The sequence below is a fragment of the Furipterus horrens genome, unplaced genomic scaffold (assembly GCF_987537825.1).
Source record: "Furipterus horrens unplaced genomic scaffold, mFurHor1.1.pri manual_scaffold_17, whole genome shotgun sequence".
Taxonomy (NCBI): Eukaryota; Metazoa; Chordata; class Mammalia; order Chiroptera; family Furipteridae; genus Furipterus; species Furipterus horrens.
In genome coordinates, this window is record NW_028327187.1 from 17,683,563 (window position 1) to 17,707,865 (window position 24,303).

The window sequence follows — 24,303 nt, forward strand, 5'->3', positions numbered from 1 at the left end:
ATTTATTTATTTATTTATTTATTTATTTTTATGATCACACCCTGTGGCTTTATGGAAGAAACTCAGAGCATAGAGAAAAGGGTCATTATGAGTTGTGTCAGGTGAATCAGAATCATAGGGAGGAGGAGATCAATATTTTTAAAAAGATCCCAATATGATTCTAAAGTTTATCCAAGGCTGAGAACCACAATTTTGACAGTTTCAACCTTGGGAGGTTTCTAAGTAACTGGAACTCACATCACATGCAGTAGGAGTAACTCTGTAGACCAGGACAGTCCAATAGAAATATAATATAAGCCGTGGCTATAATTTTAATTTTTTTAGATCAGATATAGGAAAAAGTGAAAAGTAACAGGTAAATTAATTTTATAACATATTCTATATAGCAAATATATCAAAAACTTTATCATTTTGACATGCAGTCAATATTAAAAATGAAATAGTTTATTATTTTTTCTGTACTAAGTCTTGGAAGTTTAGTGTTTATTTTACATGTATAGTATATACCCTGTACTGAACAGCAGGGCTAGAAGCGAAGGCACTCTTCTAGCATGAAAGTATGTTTGAAGAAATACTCCCCAGATGGGTATGTTTTTTGCCTCTATATTAACGACCAGTCTATAATGGCACTATATATAGTTATAAAAACAAACATGTTTCACCAAGTCACTGGAAGGGCCAGAGCTGGAAGGGCCGGTAGATATTTGGTCCAACTTCATTAACTATTAACAAAGTGACTGGGGCTTGAGGGTGAGAGGTTTGTACCAGACTGTACTGATGATTTATGGCAGCACAAAGACTCTGGAGTCTTAGGCTGTCTTTATTATCCTGAAAGAGAGTGACAGTCGAAAAGGTTGTGTCTTTCCTCATTCTCCCTTTACTTGATTAACAAAAAAAGTATTTTCTCTAATAAAACAAAGAAACTGATCAGAAACTTTTCATTTTATGGTAAAAATGAAAATAGTGGAATTTCATTTGGTTGGGATTTTTTTCAGTGTTAGCAGGCTTTGGACAGCTTATTGGATGCCTTCTCAGCTGTCCGTTTCAGCAGATGCAGACAAAGAGCGAGGTGGTTAAAGGACCGACCCAATTAACTCAGGAGGTTCCCAGTTGAATAGAGTGATTGATTTCTGGAACAATCCACACATCTGGTAGGAATAATCAGAAGCCTCATTAACAGACTCTATTAAACCAAAGGGTACCTGGGGTGTTAAAGGCCACTGGTTGATTACACAAACCTCTTAAGTCTCTCAGCAGTTTTTAAAGGAAAAAAGAGTAAAGTTCACTTCACTACTAATAGCTACCTGCCTGATATTCAGGAGTGTGTGGTAACTGAAAGATCTTTCCAAAAAGAAGATGCTTAGTAACTATCAACATGTGCTTCCCTAATATGCAGTTGTGTACTAAAGAGAGATGTGGGTCAATGTGTTTTGGTCCTTTTGTGCCTTTAATTACGCTCTTCAGTGGCCTGTGTTGGAATTAACCTGGATGCTATACTGCCTCCCTTGATGTTGGTTTCCCTATGCCTTGTCATTGTTACACCACAAAACTGAGCAAATAGCAACATGTAGATAAATAAGGACACATACACACTGACTCTGTCACCTTTGATCACTGACTGGGAACCCCTATACAAAGCACTGTGCAGGGTCCTCCAAGAGACACAAAAGTAAGGGAGATAGACCTTCTACCCTCAAGATGCTTAGATGCATGAGAAGGGAACATACAAATAGCTGTAATATATTAAAATATCTAAGTATTCAAAGATATGCATATGCAATGTTATGGGAGACACATCATCCTTTTACAGATTTATATCTGTGCAATTTGTTTCTATATCATTTTGACTAGATCTGGGTGGGAGGGGGCACATAGATGAGAGAAGGGGAAGAGACGGGCAGTTTTAATAAGCGCCAATACTTGAAATCAGGGCTTTAAGGATGAAAGCTACAGCCTTGGCTTCCACGGCAGGGGTTTTCTTCTGCTTTAATTACACAGTGGTCAGAAAATCCCCCACTTACCCAGAAAAGCCATGCATTCTTGCTTGTCCAATTTTACACGAACCAATAGGATTTGGGAGTGAATTTTTACCAAAAAAAATTTTTTTTAAAAAAGTGAAAGACAGATCTCCCAATCAGACACATTTATGACATTGAAATAGTTACACACAAAAAGCAAAAGAACCTTCATTATGAGGCTTTCACACAGCTCAGCTCATCTGGCACTACTCGTGAGCCATATTGGGAAGATACAAGCAAATGACTGTGCCCAGCAGCTGGAGCAATAGACACAGTGAAGGGCTGTTGGTGTTAGAGACAGAGAAGTCTTTTCCCACCAGAAAGCCTAGGGCCTTGTTCTCTCTATGCCCCCCTCTTGACCTTGGAGCTGATAAAGTGTTTAGGATTTGCCATTGAGTATGCAGAGCTGGGAATACTGGAGCTCAGTGAAGAGTCTGTTTCTTTAGTATAGTGGAAGGGATGATGGGGATGCACGTGAGATGAGCTTAAGGATGGGATGAGTTTGAGCAGCCAAACTGAAGAAGGGCACACCCTGGCAAAGGCAGTGGCATGCATAGGAAAAGGGAGAGAAAAGCCTCAAGAAATTAGAGGAGCTGGAGCAAAGAGAGCCTACACTTCCAGATCAGGAACTCTGGTAAATGCATTAACGAGGCTGAGCCACAGGTCTTTGGAAACAAACAAACAAATCCAAAGTTCTCCTTTGGGGCCAAACACAGTACACTATCCCTAGAATATTCATCACCCAGGAATCAGGGAGGGGAATGAGAGGATGATATGGCAAAAGTAAAGGAACAATTAGAAACATCTCTCTAACCTTGGCCAAGTTTGTCTCCCAAAGCTGTTCCAGCTGCCCTTTGTCTTTCTAAAGCCCCGTGTAACGAGGAGGGCTATGCAGTAAATGTGCAGAGGCTCTTATTGAAGGCAGTTGGGCACAGTCACCCCTTCCCACTGCCAGCTGAGAGAGAACACACATCAAAGCCACTGTACCTGGCTTCAGAAGGTCACAATTACCCTGCTGCTCTGCATGAAAAGACAGGCCAAGATTCAATACATTCCTCCATAATTCTTTGTTTTACGATTTTATTAGTTTTAATTTTTTTATTTTTTATGCTTTAATTTTTATTAAATCAATTGAGGTGACATTGATTAATAAAATTATATAGACTTCAAGTGTATAATTGTATAATACATCATCTGTATATTGTATAGTGTGTTTACTGCCCAAACATAATTGTTTATTCATGGGTCCAGAGATTTCCAAACTCTAAAAAACTACAAAATCTAGTTCATCCCACCCTTTACCTAAATAAAGCTTTTTTAACTGCATTTATTATTTTTCCTACAAGATAACTCCTCTGCATTTATGGTGGAAATTTTTTTAAATGCAGGGGAAATGTACTTATCTTTCCTTTTTAAAATGAATTCCGTTTTGCATTGGAAGCTTAGATGTTGTTTTCTTCAGAACACTAAAGTTAGGGTCAAGGGAAGGAACCAGATTTGAAACCATAGAAATGGCAGTTCCAAGAAGGGAGGTAGAAAGAGCAGTAAATGTAGTCAATGCCGGGAGTCGGGGACAGAATATTTTATCCTGAACATGGTACAACGCAAGTAAAGTCTTTACCCCTAGGGTTTTTCTTGCTAGAACATTTCCAGAATATGAAATAGTCTCTTCTACTGTCTCCATAAATACATGTGTAGCTTTCACCCCTCTTGTCATAATTTTCAGTTTAATCCTTGAATGCAGTGTTAATTACATAATTTTAAGTGAGTGATCACTGTTACAAGTGTTGATTATATAAATCATCAGGAACATGAATATTCTCAAAAAGTATACTGGACTCTGTTCTTAAATCTAAAGGAAGACAAAAATCAAATTGGTACATTTTTCAGTGATGAAGTCCTCTTTTCCTCTAGTTGTAGGCAGTGTTGCTCATTCCTAAGACTGTGGTGAGGGAGGGGAATGAAAAGAGAGAGAGGAAGTCTCAAGCTCCCTCCTGCTTCATTGTGAGCAATGCATGTGACCAGTACAACTCCTTCAACCCATTCAAGGTTCTCTTTTCCATTATTTCTCAGGTCTCCAGGCTCCATCTGAAATACTATGTCAATAAACGAGGGATACATAGAAGAAAAATAGATACTAAAGCTCTCAACAAATGACAATGTACCAGATGTAACTTTCCACACTCCCCTTTGCTCCTCCCTGTGTCATCATGACCTTATTTTCAGTGAGTGAACTGCTATTGGCCAGAAGCATTGGCTGTCCCCATAGTGCTGAGTGAAGCAGGTTGGGAGCATCTTCCAGCTGAGTTTAGCCTGCCTGGAAGCTGGGTGAGTCAACAAGCAATCTGACCATAAACGGCAGGCGGTCAATAGAGGAATGCTATTCAGCTGAAGGAACAAGTGGTCAGACTGCACCAGGAATACTGTACAAAGCTTTGGGACCCTGAAAACCTGGATTGTGTGTATGCATGCGGCAGGGGAGGGGGGTCGTGTAACAGAAGCCAAGATCATTCAATGGAGAATGGTAGAGGGAGCCAAAGTTAGGCAAAGAGAAGAGTTTGATGCAGGAGCTGCCTTCAATGAGCAAAAGGGGCCATGTGTCGTCAGGAGGTGACTTGCCCCAGAGATCAGTATGTGCATCCCAGGGAGGCCGATTTCAGTCCAATATGTAGCAGAACTAGTAAAGATGGCCAGAGACTGAATGAGCTATCTCAGGAAACACTGAGTTCTCCATTCTTGGAGGTGTTCAAGTAGAGAGGAGAAAGTATTTATTGGAGACTTCAATTGAGATATAGGAATTGCAATAAATGGCCTTTAAGGGTTCTTTCCAACCCTGAGACTATATTATCATCTCCCCTCCTCTGGTCCTTAGCCTCAACTGGGTCTTAAGAGAAGTGCTGGAAATCTTTCTATATTATAAATGAGGTCATGGCTGAGTTCCCAACCTACTTTCACCAACAAGTGTGGTCTTTCTTGGTTGGTCTGGGAACACAGAGGGATTTCAGGCAGGTAGCTCAAAAAAGCTCTGATTCCAACCTGAGCCAGGCTTCACCTAAGGCAGTTATAAGCATCTGCACAGAGAGCCCCCTTTCCAGTAGTTCATGAAGCTCCCCCAATAGGCCCTCCCCACTCCTCATCTTCTCACACAGGCATCATTGCACCTGCACCCAGACCTCTGTGTGCAACAACAAACTATCCTTTGCAGGCTCCCTTGCAATAAAAGCCTCTAAAAATGCACACACTCAGTGACATGCTCAAACCCTCTTTAGCACAAATGTAGTTGCCCAGTCAGCATCTTTAGTCTTGTCTCCAGTATGGACAGATAGAAGCTGCCATGTGTACTCTCCAAAGCCAAGTTGCTAAGCAGCTGAAAGTTTCAGATCTGAACCAATCACAGACCAGATGCTGGCTCTCTTCTATTGATTTACCAGGTATGCAGCCCTTACTGCAGAATGAACCTAGTACGCAAACTGAGGTACAAAAATAATAATGCAAATACATTCCAACAACTTCACCCTTGGATTCTGACACAACACAATAACCCTCCCATTTCCTAACAGAAATATGCAACTAAATACACTGTATCATTTTAACCAGGAAACCAAAAGTCTTCTCCTGGACATTCATTCCTAAGAGGCTACATCCCTATCTTCACTTCTGTCACATACAACTAATAGTCTTCAGCAATTCTGATGTGTACAACAAGGCAAATTATTGATCACCACGTCCTATCAGTGAGAGGACATTGCCAAGATATTTCAAATTACATTTTCTGTGACCTCGTTTAAAGCAGTACTTCCACCTCTTTCTATTGTCTTATAGCAAAACCCTGCCATTGTTTAAATAAGATTCTCAGGAAGTCACTGGCAGCCATTCTTGCGTACTTAAAAGCCTGTGGTATTCATTGGCTTCCTCAATGTCTGCATTGTGCCTTTTTTCTCTTTTGTATCCAAGATAATGAGTTTCCTTCACAATGGAGACAAAAGTTTCCTTTTCTTCTTCAAACAATGGCAACTCGATACAATTCCATTTGGGGTAATAAGAAAACTTCTGTGGTGATCTGAGGTGGCTGGCACTCTTGCCATTCCCTCCCCAACACTGGATACAACTAGCGGTGCGTGCCCTATAAAAAGCCCATGTGACTTCGCCCCAGGGGCTCAGGGGATGTTTGGGGGCTGCACTGCCTCTTCTGTCTTCTCAGCCCTCTAGCTGTGTCTTCATATCTGTGATTTCCAAGTGCCTTGACCCGGCCCTTTTGACAGCAGTGAGATATGCTGGTCAGGCTCTTGAGATTTCAGGAGCACTGATTCTCTGCCTGCAGGACCGTCTGGGATATCTGCTCTACAGTCATGGACCAGAACAGCCTCATTGCTGAGCCCAACTCAGGCCCCCCAGGACCCCAGGAAGGAGGTTGTCACTCAGACTCCATGCTGGGTAGGGAAATAAACAATTTCTTTTATCTATTTTGTCCTTTACAGATCACAAGTACTTCCATCAGTATTTCAACCTGGCTCTATCATTTAGCCTTATTTGGGATTAAGGATGGTGGGTGGAACGTTACTGCCATTTTACAAATGAGAAAGCAGAAACACAGAAGATGCCCCAAGTCATAAGAATAAATGGGGGAGTCAGTATAAAGTACTGTTGAATAATACTACTGCTCCTATTACTACTTCTACAACTATTATTCCTAAAAACACCAACAACAGTAGCTTATGAATACCAAGTTTCTTAGTACTGACAGAAATAATTCAGTGCACAACTCTAGAAAATCAATTCTTCTAATTTAATTTTGCAACTTCAGTTAATAATTATCTGGCAAGTATCTCCTTTTGAACAGGATCAGCTACATAATTTGTGGGCCCAATGGCAAATGAAAATATGGGCCCCTTTTTAAAAAATTAAGAATTTCAGCGCCGTGACAGCAGGGCATCAAAAACCAAGCATGGAGCCCTTCTAAATACAGGGCCTTATGAAATTACACAGATCACAAGCCCATGAAACTAGCTCTGCTTTTGAGCCTCCAATAGACATTAAAGTTTTAGTATAATGTTTAACTGTAGAGACAAGGAAGGAAAAATGTTATTGGTTCTCTGATTCTTTTCATTTCATGAAAACTTTTGGTTTAGTTACCTCTTGTAAATTCACATGTCATCAAGAATATTGTAAGCATCAGAGATGTGCCACAATGCCTAGATTATAAATCAATTTTTTCACTGATTTTTAAGGTAATGTACTTGTAGTTCTGATTCATTTTGATGACCCTCTCAAATACTGTATAAAACAAAAAGCTAGGAAAGCACCATCCCTCCCTCTCTTAGGCCCTTCAGTTAAGAAAGGATACACTGAATATGTTAAAACTAAACTAAGCATGACAAGGAGAAAGGCTCCCTCTGTTAACCCACTTACAAAGAACAAATAGTGCCATTGAAGGCACAGCCACACACAAGGCTGTGCTAATTAGTTCTCACAACAGCCATGCTACACATTTTCAGTCTGGAGAGATCCAGTCTGTCCCCAGCTATAGCCCCAACCATCATGATTCTTCCCTAGCTCTCCTACTTCCAAGCCAGGAAACACATAAAAGAATGCTAAGAAAACCATCAAACAATTAAGATGAAATGTGCAATGTAATGTTAAGTGCACTATGACCAACTTTTAAATGAGAAACACGTTTTGTTTTGTTTTTATGTAAATATGCTAATATATAGAAACAGTGTTTTTACTAGGCTGGTTGATATCTTGGAGTTTGACTTTCTCTAGTATGTACTTTTTTCTTAACAAAATGACTTACTGTATTTAACTAATTCTAAGATGTTTATTTTCTTTACGTTTTCACATCTCTGAAATTAGAATGCACCTTTTAATGTATGGAATTTTACAATCACTGTCAGCCAGCCAGCATTGAAAGGGAGCTGTCATTTTCAGTATATACTCAGACTCCATGGTGGCTAATCATGATATATGATAAAAACATTCATCCAAATAAGCTTAAAAAAGCTCTTTCAGTACATATAAAATTGAAATTCTATGGATCTGAAAGCATTACATTATAGTTTATTTGGAAGTGTTTTTTTCTTTCTTGGTGTTACATAAAAATGTAATTATATTTAAAAAAAGCATCTCAAATGTGACAAATCATTTCATATCTTCAATAGAATGCAATATCTTCCACTAGGTACTAATAAAAGACTACTTTTTAAATATTTTTAATAAAATGCTGTTTTGGGTTTGTTTTTTAAAACTTTTCCTGCTTACAAATAGAGACTCCCCAACCTGGAAATCCAAACAGTAGTAAAAGGTACCGGCTACACTGGAACACAGAAATGCGGACAAATCATTTCTTTCCTGTTGTCATGTTTTTAGAGGAAGTTAGAGAGTTCCAATGTAAGCTCTAGAGCAGCACTATCATATAATACATATAATGCAAGCCACATATATAATTTTAATTTTTATATTGCAACATTTTAAAAAGTTTAAAAAGCCAGTGAAATCAAGTATAACATGTGTTATTTAACTCAACATATTCAAAAAATGATAATTTCAACATGTAATTAATATAAAATGTTAATGAAATATTTTATTTATGTTTCCCCTGTCTTGGAAATCCGGTATGTATTGCTATTTTACACTTTCATTATACCCAGGTCACACAAATCACATTTCAAATGCTCAATAGCCAACTTGTGGTTATTGGCTCCCATATTGGACAATGTATATCTAGTTGATATATACATTTAAAATCAAAATAAAATAATTCCTTCTAGAATATTTTGCTCACACGTGATCAGTCATAAAAGCATTTGGCAGGAATTCAAGAGTGACAGCTACTTCCATTGAAGTCTTGTGAATGTGAACTACAATAAATTGGTTATTCCAACAGTGACTATATATATTGCTCTGGATCAATTTTGCTGAACGCAGTCTAGAGCAGTGGTCTTCAAACTAGGCTACTGGTATGTGAACTCTTTTCAAGAAGTATGCGACAGGGAGAGTTTGTAGGGAATCCACTCTCTGGTTCTTAATTTGCATGTGTATTCCCACCTAAAATTGATCTGCCTAAAAAAATATTTTTTCCCACATGCAAAAAAATATTTTTTCCCACATGCTTAAAATTAAGCATTATTTTGCATTTATTCTCAATACTAATAACTTAAATTTGCCATTAACTGAAAAGAAAAGCACCTCTTAACTAATAGCAGTATACACTGTTGATTCTAATTCTATTAAATATAACTGGAATGTTATACTATAAAGTGTTTATGCAGGTAAAGCTTATGCATAGAAATTATATGTGATTTCTTTCAGATAAGGTACATCATTCATTAAACTAGTTAAAACCTGTTTTCTCAGACTGTATTTTGAAATATCTTTTCTAATTAAAGTCAATCCTTATTTCATTTTATAAATAATCACATATTTTCTTTCTAAAATATTTTATTTATTTATTTTTAGAGAGGGGGGAAGGGAGAGACAAAGAAAAGGGGAGGAACATTGATGTGTGAGAGAAACATCAATCGACTGCCTCTTGTATGCCCCTCAGTTAGGTACCTGGCCTAGAACACAGGCATATGCCCTGATTGAGAATTGAACCAGCGACCTTTCAGTTTGCAGAACAATGCCCAACCCACTGAGCCACACCAGTTGGGACAATAGTCGCATATTTTCTACCTTCTATTATCAAAAATAAAATATAGTGTTTGCCATGTCAATTATCTATATTTTTATTTTAAAAAATATATATATTTATATATAATATTTATATATATATAAATATATATATTTCTCTTTCATAAATATGATGGAAATGTTTGATTCTGTGGTCTAATAACATTAATAGATTTTTTAAATTTTTATGCAGAGTGGGCAAAAGTAGGTTATAGTTGTAATACAAATAAATAATACAATAGTTAATAAATAATCATATAAGAATAGAGTGTTTCATGTGTTCACAACTGTAAACCTACTTTTGCCCGCCCTATACATGGCTCTTAATTATTTCCAGAAACCCAACAATAGAGTTCTAAACACATGTGTATTTGTTTACCAAAGGAAACTATGACTGCCATCAGATTCTCTGTTTCATATATGAATTATATTGTTAGCTACATATTACATGGTTTGGTTTGAAATAACATGAGAAACAAAATTATTTGATTTCTTAATTTATTTTGAAGTGGATATATATCTCATTGTTATTTTAATCTTCTATGTAGTTTGTTAGTTAACTAACATAAGATGTCCCATAACTGATCACTCCATGGTTTTAATAATGCTCCTCAGAATGTATATTAATTAATTTTTTTACATTGAAAAATGAAGTCAGACACTTTTCTGAAGGTATAGCTGATTTGGCTGATTATCTTGATATGAACATTGCTTTTGCCAATTAAGTTTTACTATAAATATTTTCTACGAAATTGATGATCCAAGTCTGTGTTCTCAAAGTTTTATATTTAAAGAATATAAGGAATTAAATGCATTTTATCAAATTTAATTATATTGGCTAAGACATATTGATTTAAGCATTTTTATTTTCTCAACGTTTTGTAAGTAAATACATTGAATTAAATGTAATGCCTCAAAAAGAGAGTATGACAGATATAATAGTTATTTCCTAAATCTTGGTAAGGTCATTTTGGTAAACTTCCCAGAAACTCAGAAATAAATGATTAATCAACAAAACCTTTTGTAAATTGGGGCTTTCATGCTATTGAAAGATAGGCCTAGCCCTGATCAGTGTGGCTCAGCTGTTTGGTGGCATCATCCTGCAAAGTGAAAGGTCACTGGTTCAATTCCTGGTCTGGGCACATGCCTGGGTTGTGGGTTCAGACTCCACTCAGGGTGTGTAAAAGAGGCAACTGATCCATTTTTCTCTCTCACACTGATGTTTCTCTCCCTCTCTTTCTCCTTCCCTTCCCTTCACTCTAAAAATAAAATCTTTTAAAAAATAAACAAAAGCCTAATCAAGTTGTCTGTTAAAAATTTAAATTTTTAATTAAGTAATTTAAATCAGTTAAAATTTATTTTTGATGACAGGTCACAGTGTGATTTTTCTTTAACAAGGTTACTTTGTTTTATTTTATTTTTATTTATCTGTTTTTAGAGAGAAGGGAAAGCGAGAGAAACATCAATGTGTGATTGCCTCACATGCCCCCTACTGGGGACCTGGCATGCAACCTAGTCATGTGCCCTGACTGGGAATCGAACCAGCAACACTTGGTTCGCAGGCCAACACTCAATCCATTGAGCCACAGCAGCCAGGCACAGTGTGATTTTTGACCCGTGACTTGGACACTTTTTCCATTCCCTTCTACTTATTTATAGGAACAAAATTTTCTGAATTCTTATATCTATAAAAGTGAAAAATAAGAACAATTTTATACTGCCCTCTGTCCCATTAGAAGTAAATAAAAGTCATCCTCAGAGTCATGAACTAATTTTTGGAAAAACAAACTATCATATTCACTTGAGGGATGCATTTCCAATCTGATAAACTGTGTACTCCTAGTGATTTAATGATAAAAATATTAATACTTAGAGGCTTAGAATTATAGGAAAATTTGTTTTAAACAATACAGACTTTTTGCAGAGATCTATGGTATGGTGAAAATAAAAGGCCTTTGAACATAAAAATATTACGTTAAGATAAGTTATGTATGGGAAGTTGAATGGAACGGTGATTTCAAGGAGAAAATAAAATAATCTAAAACTTCTGACATTTTTTTTTATCTCTTTGCTTTTAAATCAGCAATGATGAGTATCAACTTACTATGATAGTTTTAGTTCATTGGATCATGCAAAAATGTGATTAAGTCATTTTATTTAAAAGCATAAGTATCTATAATATGCTAGAAATTAACTCTACAAATAATTAAATTTATGATAATAAATTTCAGATGCTAACTTAAAGAGGGGTGATTGGTTAGTTTCTCAAAATTATTTTAGGTGGTCTTTAATTAAAAAGTATGAAGACCACTGCTATAGAACATAGTCTCAATGAAGTCCAGAGGAAAACTGAGGTAGGGGGTAGAGTGAGGGGGGAACGGGCCATGAAATTTCGAAAGAAAGGTTTCTTACGTTATAGCTACTTTAATTTTTGAATATAGCAGAAACACTATAACTTGATGTATACTAGCTTATTTGGCAGGGAGGTTGTGCAACTTGGCAATAGGTAAAATTTTCAGAATGTTTCTAAGCAACCCAGGAATACTGTACTTACTCAATACGGTCACTAGGTGGCAAATGTGCATGGGGCGGGAAGCCCTCTTCCAACTCTTCCACCGGCACACCCATTCTTGCATCTCCTCCTGCAAAAAGGCAAAAGATACAAACAACATGACAATCGCAACAAACAGACAATAACAGCAGGAAGTATGTTTTAGGTCTCTCCATTTGCCAGGGACAAGTAATAAGCCCTTATGATCTCTGAAAATTTCAGAAATGGCCTTGTCTATGAAAATCTTTTCTTCATTAATACCATTTACAAATAATGCGAATGAATACCTCTCTACAACATAAACATGCATTTTCACCACCACAAAAACCAAACCCTACCCAGCTAAGAATTTCAGCTCTAACAAAACCAAAAAGCAGCAGCAGTGGTGGCATCTATGACATTCCAAACGCAAGGCTAAGCCCTTCATTTCACAGAATCTTAGAACAGTTTTAAGAGTCAAGTGTTAATATCACCCTTCCTTTTATAGATAAGAAAACAAAAAAGTGACCCCAAATCATTGAGCTAGTAAGTTCTGGAGCTGGAATGTAAAAACAGGCTTTGTTTTGTTTTCAAGTTCAATAGCCATGTGCTTTAATATTACACCATGCGATGTTTCAGTGGTGCATGTGTGCGCGCGTGTATCTATGTGTCTATATTCTATATTTGGCTATGTAGGTTTACATTTCTTTGCTTTCCTGTGATTCTATGCCTGTGATTCTGTGTATGTGGAAGTGTGCGCGTGTGTGATCAAACAACATGTGCACTCCAGATCTTTTGGAGATTATTCTGGTAATTTCTACATCTGCTTCAATATAGTCATCAGAGGGAGCTCAATAATTTCCATTTTCTCTTAAAGAGGCTAAGAAAAAGGTACATTAAAAGTCACAGCTTCCTTTGAAAAAGTATTTAAATATTTGTGTGTCCTTTCATATGTGGTTGAATCTTTGTGTTTTCATATGTATAAATCTGCATGAGTCTCTATGTCTGTTTCACATAGAAAAATATCACGTATTTGATGTACAGTTAGGACTCTGTGCCAAATGGGCATAGGAGTACATTTGTAGAACATTGTGTGTGTGTGTGTGTGTGTGTGCACCAATTGTGCATATGTTGATGTGTGGGGATTCATACCTATGCATTTGAGTCTCTGAATATGTCTATATTTTTAGTGTGTTTAGGCCTGCATTGTCTGTAGACATATGTTTATACCTCTTACTTTTATATACTGAGGATGTTGTGTATTTGAGGCGGTACATCTGAAATCTGAGTGCACATCTGCTTGTGTACTTACAGGGTGGGGCAAAAGGAAGTTTATGGTTGTGAGTATGCAAAACACAGAGTTTATTATAGTATTACTATTTATTAATTATCATATTATTTGCCATATGAACTGTAAACTACTTTTGCCCCACCCTGTATGTGTATGTTCAAATGCATTTATAGAGCTCTATGTGCATATGACTTTAAGGGGGGTTTGGAGTGTGTCATCATCTAAATCAGTGGGATATTTTCTTTTGGGGCTGTAGGATCCATGTCTATGTGCATATATGTAAATCTGTAGGTCTGTATTTCTATTTCTGTGTATTTAACTCCATGTGTATAAGATATGTTTGCTTGCGTATATCTTTTTGTGGATCCTTAAGCCTGTGCTTAAATGTGTAGATATTGGCTTCTTCATTTGAAAGTGTATAGCTATAGCTATCTATGATGCATATCTCTCTAAATGTATATATCACTGCCTACATGGTATATACATGTAGAGATCTCTTTATGGATCATCTCTGTTTTATCTATATGTGCATATATGTGTCTCCTGTACATTTATGTTGCACAGCTTTGTGTGGTGTCTTTGCCTATGTACATCCACATGCATGAATATTTTCATGTGTGCCCCATGTGTATTTCCATACCTATGCATGCATGCATATTTAGATGTGCACATGGTGAGCATAAACACTTAGGTTGCATATGCAGGCAAGAGCATGCTTATGCATGTGTGTTCTAATAACAACTATGCTTCTGTGTATATATGCATGTGACTCTGTGAGCAAGAAAATACCACTAAGTATCTGTTTAAAACACATGTATCTACCTATGAATGAATCTCTGTTTCAGTGTTTATTTAAATGTTTGTCTCTGCAAATCAATAAAAACAAATACATCTGTTTCTGTATATGAATGACTCTATGCATGTCTATGGGTATGAGTGCACACATACAAAGACATATGTGTCAGTGTGGGTTTGTGTATACTTGCCTACATTTCTGCATAAATGTGGGGGGTGTCTCAGAATGTCCCTCATGAGCCTCCAGAAGCATCTGTGTGCTTGTGTGTGTGTGTGTGTGTGTGTGTGTATTTGTGCCTTTGCATCTTTGAGGTTATCAATAAGGAAACAGATTGTTTGGATGACATATATATGTCTCTATGTTCTTCTTTGGGTCTGTACAAGTGTGGAGCGTATATTTATAAGTGTATGTTGCTCTGTGTCTACACACAGAACTGTGGGAATTTGTATGTAAATATGTATCTACATATAAATGGGATGATGCCTATTGGGACTCTTGGTTTTATGTTTGTGTTTGTGCAACCAGATGTCTTTCCCTGTGGCTTTAAGAATGTATGGTCTGTAGGATTATGACACACCTGTAGGTCTATGTCAGTATGAACACCTGTGGCACTGCATGTGTGTATATGTATCTGTTGTGCATGGACTTGTCTATGATGAGAATGTGTGTGTGTAGGTGTGAGCACTTTCTTTTAGAACAATTTTTCTGATCATTTCCACACCTGCTTTTCTACAATACAGCCAGCAGAAGGGGCTCGGTTGTCTTCCTACTCTCTAAGTAGCCAAGAAAATGAACATTAAAAGGCAGCCTCCCATGGACATGGACAACAGGGTGGGGACTGACTGTGGGGGGGGGCAGGGGAGAGGAGAGCAATGGAGGAAAAACGAGACAACTGTAATAGAAAAGCAATTTTAAAAAAAGGAAAAAAAGGCAGCCTCCTTTGAAAAATGTTGATTATTGAAGACAGTAACTATGGCCTAATAATATAGGCTTCTTATAATCTAAGGACAAAAAGCAGGTGGCTGCTCAGATATTCAAATCCCAGTGCCATTGTTGGAGATCCTGGCTTGTACCTCTCTTCCTTCCCATCTGTGGCTCTAGTCAGGGTCCACATGCTGCCTCCTCCGACCTTCTGGTTCCTCAGGTTTGCCTATTACAAAGGGCTCCAAAGATACTTATTCCTTCTTCCCTAGAAAGCAGGAACCAGTGTCATCCCTAGTATCTAAATGAGGACTAGGGTCAGAGAATTAGAGTGCATTGTGTGGGTCACAGGGCCAATCGGTGACAGAGGCAGAAAGAAAAACCAGACCTGACACCAAATCCATAGTCTTTCTATTCTACCACTGACCATTTCTATGATCGCATGTGCCCAGGTCCCAGCACCAGTCAGTGTTGGGGCTGAGTCTGGGAGCAGGCACGTCTGCCTGCAAACACTGTTCAGAACCTTGATTCTTTCCAGAAATTGCCTCATTTACTTCTCGGAATAGCCTAAAAGGAAGTATTTCACCATGTTTACAGATGGATATACAGACTCAAAAAAGTGAAGTCACTTCCCAAAGCTCTGTGTGACCATGCAGGACCTTGGATGAGATCTTACGGAGCAACATATTGTTGAACATTAAATGAGAGATAGAGTGAATGCGGGCCTCAGGAAGTGAACCTCTATGTTCTAGAGTGAGCATTATATATTGTGCTGCTTTTCTTTGTGTTGTGGGCTTTCTGACTACAGTGTAGCAAGTCTTGGTATTATTAAGGGTGTCCATAAACTTTCAGGCAAGTCTGTGTGTCCTGAGGTGAATATGTGTGTTGTGGATTATACCTCTCTGCGTATGTAGTAGCATGAGTCTGTGAGAAGCATAGGGGTGTGTCCCAAGTCTTCTGGGCTAGTTTCTGGATTAGGTCCCATGTCTCTGTGTAGTGCTGTAAGGTTAGGTATTGTAGGGTGAGTTAGGTGAGGTGAGGTAAATCTGAGTGTGGTAGAGAAAACCTTTTTGTAACAATGGAAGTCTCTTTGTATTGTTGGTTGATTCTATGTGTTTTGGGGTGATGAGTCTCATGTTGTGGGGTGAGTCTGTCTGAAGGAAGGTGGGTCTAGGTGTTGTGGAGTAAATATATGGGTTGTATGGTGTGTTAGTAAATTGTAGGCCCTGTGAATGAGTCTCTTGTGGTGTCAGACTATGACTAGTATGAATCACACATGCACTGTGAGGTTGTTTTCTACAGTAGGAAGGCATAGCTGGGAGGTGTGAGCTAAAGCTGTGCATTGTGGGTTGTGTCTATGAATTATAGGCCCTCTGGGTCCTGATCATCTGTTTTGGAGTGACTGCTTTGTGGGAATAATTATCAGTGTTCTGAATTTTACGACTATGCTTTATTTTTGGATACTGTTGGGGAAGTCTATGGATCATGAAACATGTCCTCACATTGTAGAGCACATGTAGGTGCTGTGATCTATACCTTGCAGTCAGTAAATTGTAGGATATATCTTGGAGTAATGGGATGAGACTGTGTCATTGGTTGATTCTAGAGGTCCTATAGTAAATCATTGCATCATGAGGGCCGCCTTTTGCATTGTAGGGTTTGTCTGTGCCTTATGGGAGGTCTATGTGAGTTTTTTAAAGGGGGGATTCTGTTTGGTATGGGGTTGTGTCTGTACATAGTATGGCATTTCTAGAGGTTGTGGTCTAATGTACATTATGGGGCAAGCCTGTATTATATAGGTTAATTCTGGATGTGGTATTGGGTGTGTCCTGGTGTTGTCAAGAGAGTGTGGGTTATTAGAGGCAAGTCTGAGTGTGGGAGAGCTTGTGTCTGTACTGTGGGACTACTCTGTGCTGTAAGTCATACCTGCCTTATGGTGTAATTCTGTGTTGTGGAGTATGCCTGTGTGTAACTGAGCATGTCTTCAGTGTGGGCTCTTTATATTGGGTGATGATTTGTTTTGTAGGGTGTTCGTGTCATAGGGTGTGGCTGTGCATCACAGCGTATGTCTCTCAATAGTGTGGGGCAAGTCTATATACCATGAGGCTTGTCTGTAGTAGTGAGGGTCATGTATTGATTTTGTGGAGTGATGTGAAGTTGTAATGATATTTTGTGTATTTCGGAGAGTCTGAGTGTTGAGGAGCATGTCAGTGGGTTGTGGGGGCAACTTTATATGGGTTGAGTTTGTATGTTGTGATTTGATTCTCAATGCCGGGGAGTGAATTTGCATTTGAAGAAAGTCTGTCTGTCATGTGCTCATTCTGAAACTGTGAGAGTGTCTGTGTATTTTCAAGAGATTTTGTAGGATGCATCTTTTCATCAGAGGTTTTGTCATGGTGTTTGTGAGGGTGAGTATGTGTGCCATAGACCGTGTCTAGGTTGTGGGTCAAGGGTGCCTTGTGAGGCAAGGCTGTGTTGTAAAGCACGTCTGGTGAGGAGCGTGAGTATGCAATACGGATCTGCCTTCATCCTGTGGGGCAAGTATGTATGCCCTAGGGCAATTTGGGGGTTAGGCACACATTTTCTTTGTGGAGTATTTGTCTTGTGGAGAGATTGTGTGTTTTGGGGGTCAATCTGCGCATCAGAATGCAATTTTGTTTGTGGCAGAAGCCTTCGTGTGGTAAGGTACATCTGTCTGTAGTAAGTTAGCTGTACGAGGGTATTACAGAACTAGTGTGTACACTGTAAGATGTGTCTTAGTGTTGTGTGGCAAGACTGTGAATTTGAGGGCGTGACTGGATGTCTGTGGTCTATTCTTATTACAGTGGGGTCAGTTTATGTTTTCGATTAAGACTGTACATTATAGTGAGATTTTTGCATTGCAGAACTTACCTCTGTATTACAGGGTATATCTCAGTCTTACTGGGTAAATCTGGGCTTAGTGAGGCACGATTGTTCATTTTAAGTTCACTGTAGGTAGTATGAGGCATTTCTGTAGTATTATGGTGTAAGAAAGTTCTGAGGTAAACCTATATGGTATAGTAATATTGGGTAACTTATGGAGCAAGTCTTGGCATTTTGCATTGTGAGGTAAATCAGTGCATTGTGATGTGATTCCATGGGCTATGGTGGGAGCCTTATGTGATGGAGCATGTGTGATATCCTAGGTTGGTCTACATATTGAGAGGTGACTGTGGGAGTTTTAGGAGAGGCTGGGCATTGTGAGGCTCATAGGCATGTTGTGGATTGTTTTGTGTTGTGCTGCATGTTTGTGGTTTAGGGGCATATCTGGTGGTTGTGGAGTACTCTGAGTTAATTATTTGCTTTGTGAACGAGTCTCTGCATTGTGTGATAACCCTGTGGGTAAAGGTACAAGTCTGTGAATTGTAGTCTGATTTTGGAACTCGTGCAAAATTCTACACATTGTGGGTAAGACTATTTCCTGTGGCATGTTTTAGAGCTACTGGATAGGACTATGCTGGTGGGGGAGGGGGTGAGTCTATGTGTTTGAGAATGAGACCAGATGTTAGAAGGGGTCCATTCATTATGGGGTGTATGTTTTTAGGAATGTTCATACGTTATCATGCACTACTGTATGTTTCTGGGAAGTTTATATCTTCTGAGGCAAATTTGTGTATTGTGGGATGTGGAAGAAGCTGTCTGTTTTGGAATGAATGTGTTTTTATGCAATGTAGGGCACTATGAGGTGAATCTGGACATTGTAGGGAGAATTCTGTGGTGCTGTTGGATTCAGTGCATTGTTTTCAGAGTGTCGAAGTTGTGACTGTTGTCTCTACATTGTAATGTGTGTCTGGGCATTGTGAAACAAATATGAGTTGTGAATCGATTCTAAGTGAGGGAAAATCTATGTGTTATGCTGTGTTTGACACAGGGTAGGTTTGTGTATTTTTGGCTGAGTGTGAGGGTTTGGTACAAGTTTGTAGATGAAGTGATGTGTGGAGAGATGAATCATTCTCTGGGGTAGGTCTGTGAGTCGTTGGTCATTGTGTGCATTCTGATGCAATTCTGTATGTTGTGGTACAACTAAAAAACTTGTAAGCTGAGTATGAGTGCTATTGTTTTTTATATCTTTTGTAGGGCAACCACAGGCTTAGTGAGGTGTATCTATGGGCCATGTTTTTATATTTTAATATGATTTGGCAGCTATTGTTAGAGCCTGTGTGTTGTACTGTGTTTGAGACTCTATGGGTAAAATCTGTGTTTCAGTACAAGTCTGGGATTTGTGGAGCTAGTGCCATTTTAGGAAAAGTGTATATTAGGCTTATTTATGTCTTGAGTAGTGGGTTGAAGGGCTGTGATGTAATTCTGTGTATTGTGCAAGGGGGTCTATATATTTGCAAGCAAGTTTCTACATTGTAGGTTGTTTCTCTGCGTTATAGTGCATGTGTGTGCACTGCCTGGGAAAATCTTTACACCATGGGGTAAGTGAGTTAATTGTGGGATGCTTCCATATATTACAGAAAAGATTATGTACTGTGATGCAATTCCTTGCCTTCTTGGGTGAGGTAATTAAGTGCTGTCATTAACTGTAAATGTTTTGGGGTCAGTCTTTTGTGCTGAGAAATGTGTGTGTTTGTGTGTGTGGCACATCTATGTGTCATGAGTTGGCTCTATACAACATAGGGGAAATGTATATGTTCTGGGGTAGTTTTGTGTGCTTTGGTGTGGGCAGAGTCTTGACACCGTATCTAGGAACTGTAAAGGATTCTAGATGACTGTATTATGGGGGGAAGAAATGTATGTTGGAGCATGATTCTGTACTGTAGGAAGAGCCTTGTAACATGAAATGTATCTCTGCATTGTAACTTGATACTGTACATTGTGTGGCATATCAGTGCTTTGGGATATGATTCTGTGCCTTTTGGGAAGAGCCTGAATTGTGCATTTGTGACTCTTCGTGGGCTTTTTTTTTTTTTTTTGCAATTCCCTATGCTGTTCAATGAGCTCATAGTTGGTGGAGTGAGTCTATGTAGTGGCCTATGGATGAGCACTGAAGGATTTGTCTTTGAGCTGCAGCACAGGTCTAGATGCTTTGTGGCTCCTATTTTCCCTATAAGCCAGGTGTTTGCATTGCAAGGTGAGGGTGTTTGAGGCACTTCTTTGTTGTAGGGCACGTCTGTGCACTGTTGTGTAGCTCTGTGCTTTTGAGGCAAGGTTGTGTGCTGTGCATTTCTGCCTGTGCATTAACAATATGAAGTGTTGGGATACTGTGGAATGAATCTGGGCATTATGGAGTGATTGTGGATGCTGTGGCAGATATCTGTGCATTCTAGGATATGTTTCTGTGTTTTGGGACAAGTCTAGGTATTGTGGTACTAGATCAGTCTGAGTGGGATAAACCAGTGCTTCATGGAATAAGTCTGTGCATTGTGGAAGATTAAGTGTTTTATGAGACATGTCTGTATTGCATACAAGGTATCCTGACATCTGTCTGGATGGTGGCGTATGTCTATGCAGTCTATGGTATGTCCAGGTGTGGTTGGAAAAGTCTGTGTGTTGTGGGGCATAGCTATCATTACAGGGCCTCTTATGTGGTGGGGAAATGAGGGAATAATAAACTTGGGTATTGGTTCTAGTGTTTTCATTGTGAATCGATTGTGTCTAGTGTGGAGCAAATCAGTTTTGTAGAGTGAGCTTGCATTATGACTCCAACCCATGCATGTTAGGAGAGTCTGTGTGCTGCATGGTATGTCTTGTGTTATGAGGCAGGTCTACGCAATGTGGGGTTTACCTGAGGTTTGTAGGGGTCTATACTTGGTATTGTAGGGCATGACTTTGCTATGTGATGAGTGCGTTCATTGTGTGGCAGTCTGGGCGTTGTGAGGCATACCTTAGCATCGCGCTATTATCTTAAGCACTGTGGGGTGAGATTGTGGGCAGTGGTTGTGTCCATACTTTGAGAGGCATGTCTGTTGTGTAGCATATTTGTGGGTTGTAGGGTAATCTGTGAGCAGTGAGTTGACTCTGGATGTTCTAATGTGAGTGTGGGTAATACAGGCAGAGAGTTAGCACTGTGGGAGATATCTATGCATAACAGGACATGCCTGCAGTTTGTGGGATAAGTCTCTAGTTACAGGTAATATTTGAGTGCTATGGGTCCTGCATATCTATTGGGGAACTATATGGAGACAACTGGAGATGTTTGGGACCTTTGCACTTTCATGTAATTCTGTTCCTTTGGGGCCTTTGGGTTGGCGGTGATGGCTGTGCAGTGTAGAGAATGTCCAGGTATTGTGATACTAGACTGCACAGAGGGGCAAGATGGCGTGTTGTGATGCTGTTCTCTGCTTTGTGGGAGGAGTCTGCACTGTGCAGTTCAGTCTGTACATTACAGGACATGTTGAGGTATTGTGTATCAGGTATGTGCATTACAGAGTGTTTTTGTATGTTGTAGGACAAGTCTAGGTACTGTGAAATGAAGGTACTTACTAGCTTACGACTTCACTGTGCGGAGCTGATGTGTGTGTTATGTGCCTAGTACAGGCACTGTTGGGTGTGTCTGCTTTGTCATATGACTGTATATTGAAGATCATATTTATGTGGAATGGGCCAATCTATGTACTATGGGACTTGCATGTGTGCTGTGGAGCAAGTCTGGATCTCGTGGAGAGATTGTCTGCATTATGGGGCAAGTCTGTGCACTGTGGGCAATTTGGGGTGTACAGGTAATTTTCGTGGGTTTTGATAGGGATGGTGTGATACAATCCTGTGTGTTAAAGGAAGTCTCTGTGTGGTGGATTTTTTCTGTGATCCTAAAAAAAGTTCTTTGTGTTGTGGGGACAGTGTGGTCTGTGGTGAGTATGTGTATTGTCGAGCATGATATATAGAATAGGGTGCAGTTAGTTGAATGGGATGAGTCTTTGCATGGATGTTTCTGTATCTCAGATATGTTTGTTCATTGCAATGTGTGTCTAGGTATTGTGATGAGTCTAGGTGTTGCAGAGACTATGTGGTAGATGTTTCTGGGTGTTGTGAGCTAAGTGTAGTCAACACGAGAATTGTAAGGAAAGGATGGTGGGACTGTGAGCTGTGATTGATTGTGTGCTTTATGGGGGTATACTCGATGTGTTGGGGGTAAATCCTAATTATTTTAAGTTGAGTGTTACCATTATGGCCCAGTTCCACATGTAGAAAAAGCAACAATAACAGCAACAACAAGATCAGTTAGCATGGATAACACCAATTCTGTGCCCGAACACTGTTTTAAACACTTTATAAGGCATTCACTCACTTATTCCTTTTAACAACTCTAATAAGTGCCTTATCATTCCCAATTTATGCCTGAGGGAAGTAAGGTACAGAGAGGTTAAGAAACCTTTCCAAGGTCACATAATTAGTAAATGATACATGTATGATTATAACCCAGGCAGCCTGAATCCTAAGCATAAATTTTAACCACAATCTATACTGCCCCTGTATTTGGGGGTGTGTTTTTCATGTCTTTGGGCACGTCTCTGGGCCTTGTGGGGTACATCTAGGTATTGTGACATGTCTTGAGTTGCAGCATACCTAGGAATTGTCAAATTTATCCAAGTATTGCAGGGCTTATCTGTGAATTACAGGGTGGGTCTTATTAAAGGGGCATTGTTTTATATCAAGTTTGGAAGTTGAAATGCTAATCTCTGCACTGTGTGGCAAGGCTTTCTATTGTGGCCAACTATATCTGTTGCATGTCAAGCCTCTGCTTTAAAGGAAAGGTTTGTGGTAACGTGATTTTCTGAGATGCCAGAGAATTTCGTGTGTTTACAGGAACGTCTGTTTTGAAAGGTGTTTTCCTTGTTGCGAGTCTAGTCCCTGGATTATGGTGTATCTCTGTGCCTTGTAGAGTGAGTCTGGGTGTTGTTGTCCAGGTCTGTGCTTTATAGAAAGTTGCAGATTGGATGCAGGTCTGTGAGTCATGGGGAACCATGTTTGCTGTGGGAAATGTGTATATTTTGTAGGGGATCTCTAGGTATTCTGAAGCTGTTACATTGGGGGTGCATTATAGGATGCTGCTGTTGTAGGGTGGAAAGTATGTATGCATGCTAGTGTGGACTATGTGCATTTTGGTTCTGTTTGTGCTCATGGAAAGTGCTTTTGTGTTGTGGGGCATGTATGTGCATTGGAGGCAAGTGAGCATCTGAGGGAGGAATCTGAGTTTGTACATTGTAGAGTGAGGCTGTGTGTTATGCAATGCTGAACACTGAAGCTTCTCTGTACATGTTAACATACCTCTAGGTGTCTTGGAAAATGTGATATGTGTCACTGAGTATGTATAGGGTATGTACGTGCATGCTAAGCTGTTTTGGAGCAAGTCAATGTATTGTAGAGCCGCCTGTCTATGCATCTCTGGATGAGTTGGTGTATTGTGGTAAGTCTGCATTGTGGGGCACCCCCAAATTGTTGGGTGGTGAGTCTGTATGTTGTACAATGAGTCAGTATCATGGAACAAGTGTTATACACTTAGGAGTATGCATTTAGAAGCATGTTTGTGAATAGTACCTATATACACACATGTGAAAAAATGAGTGTGTAGTAAGGTGTGTTTGTGTAATATAGGGCTTATTGCTGAGTTGTAGTATGCATGTGTGTATGTTGTGAAACTGTCTTGTGGGATGTGGCTGGGTGTGATGCATGCATTATGGATGTTGTGGAATGAATCTGTGTATTATGAAGCAAGCCTGTGCACTCCATAGCAAATTTCTTAATTGTGATGCAATTACATGTGTTGTAAGTGGCATCTAGTTTAGGGTTCTGTTTGTGTTCTGTACGGTGTGTGGGTGTTGTGATACGGTGCTGCAGAGTGTTTCTATATGTTCTGGGGCTAGTCTCTGTATCATGTGGTAGATCTTTGTGCTGTCACATGATTCTAGGTATTAGAGGTAGGCTCTTTTCACTTTAGCAGTAATGGTTGGGGGGACAGTAACATATTAACAAATATAATAGTTCCTATGTACCAGGTATTTTAATAAGCACTTAACATATCTTAATTCATTTAGTACTCACAACAACTCTTTTCAGTAGATACTATTGTTATTATTGTTTTACAGATAAGAAAACTAAAGAACAGAGAAATATA

General features: G+C 39.1%; 1 long non-coding RNA gene across 2 annotated transcripts in view; it reads right to left on the bottom strand.

Moving 5' to 3' along the window:
- The window catches only part of LOC149990601 (uncharacterized), a 50,873-nt gene that overhangs the window by 20,202 nt on the left and 6,368 nt on the right, over window positions 1-24,303 (bottom strand). For both annotated transcript variants that reach the window (XR_016508654.1, XR_016508653.1), the window contains one exon: window positions 12,241-12,328. This is a non-coding gene — a long non-coding RNA (uncharacterized LOC149990601). The remainder of the gene's footprint in view (window positions 1-12,240; window positions 12,329-24,303) is intronic.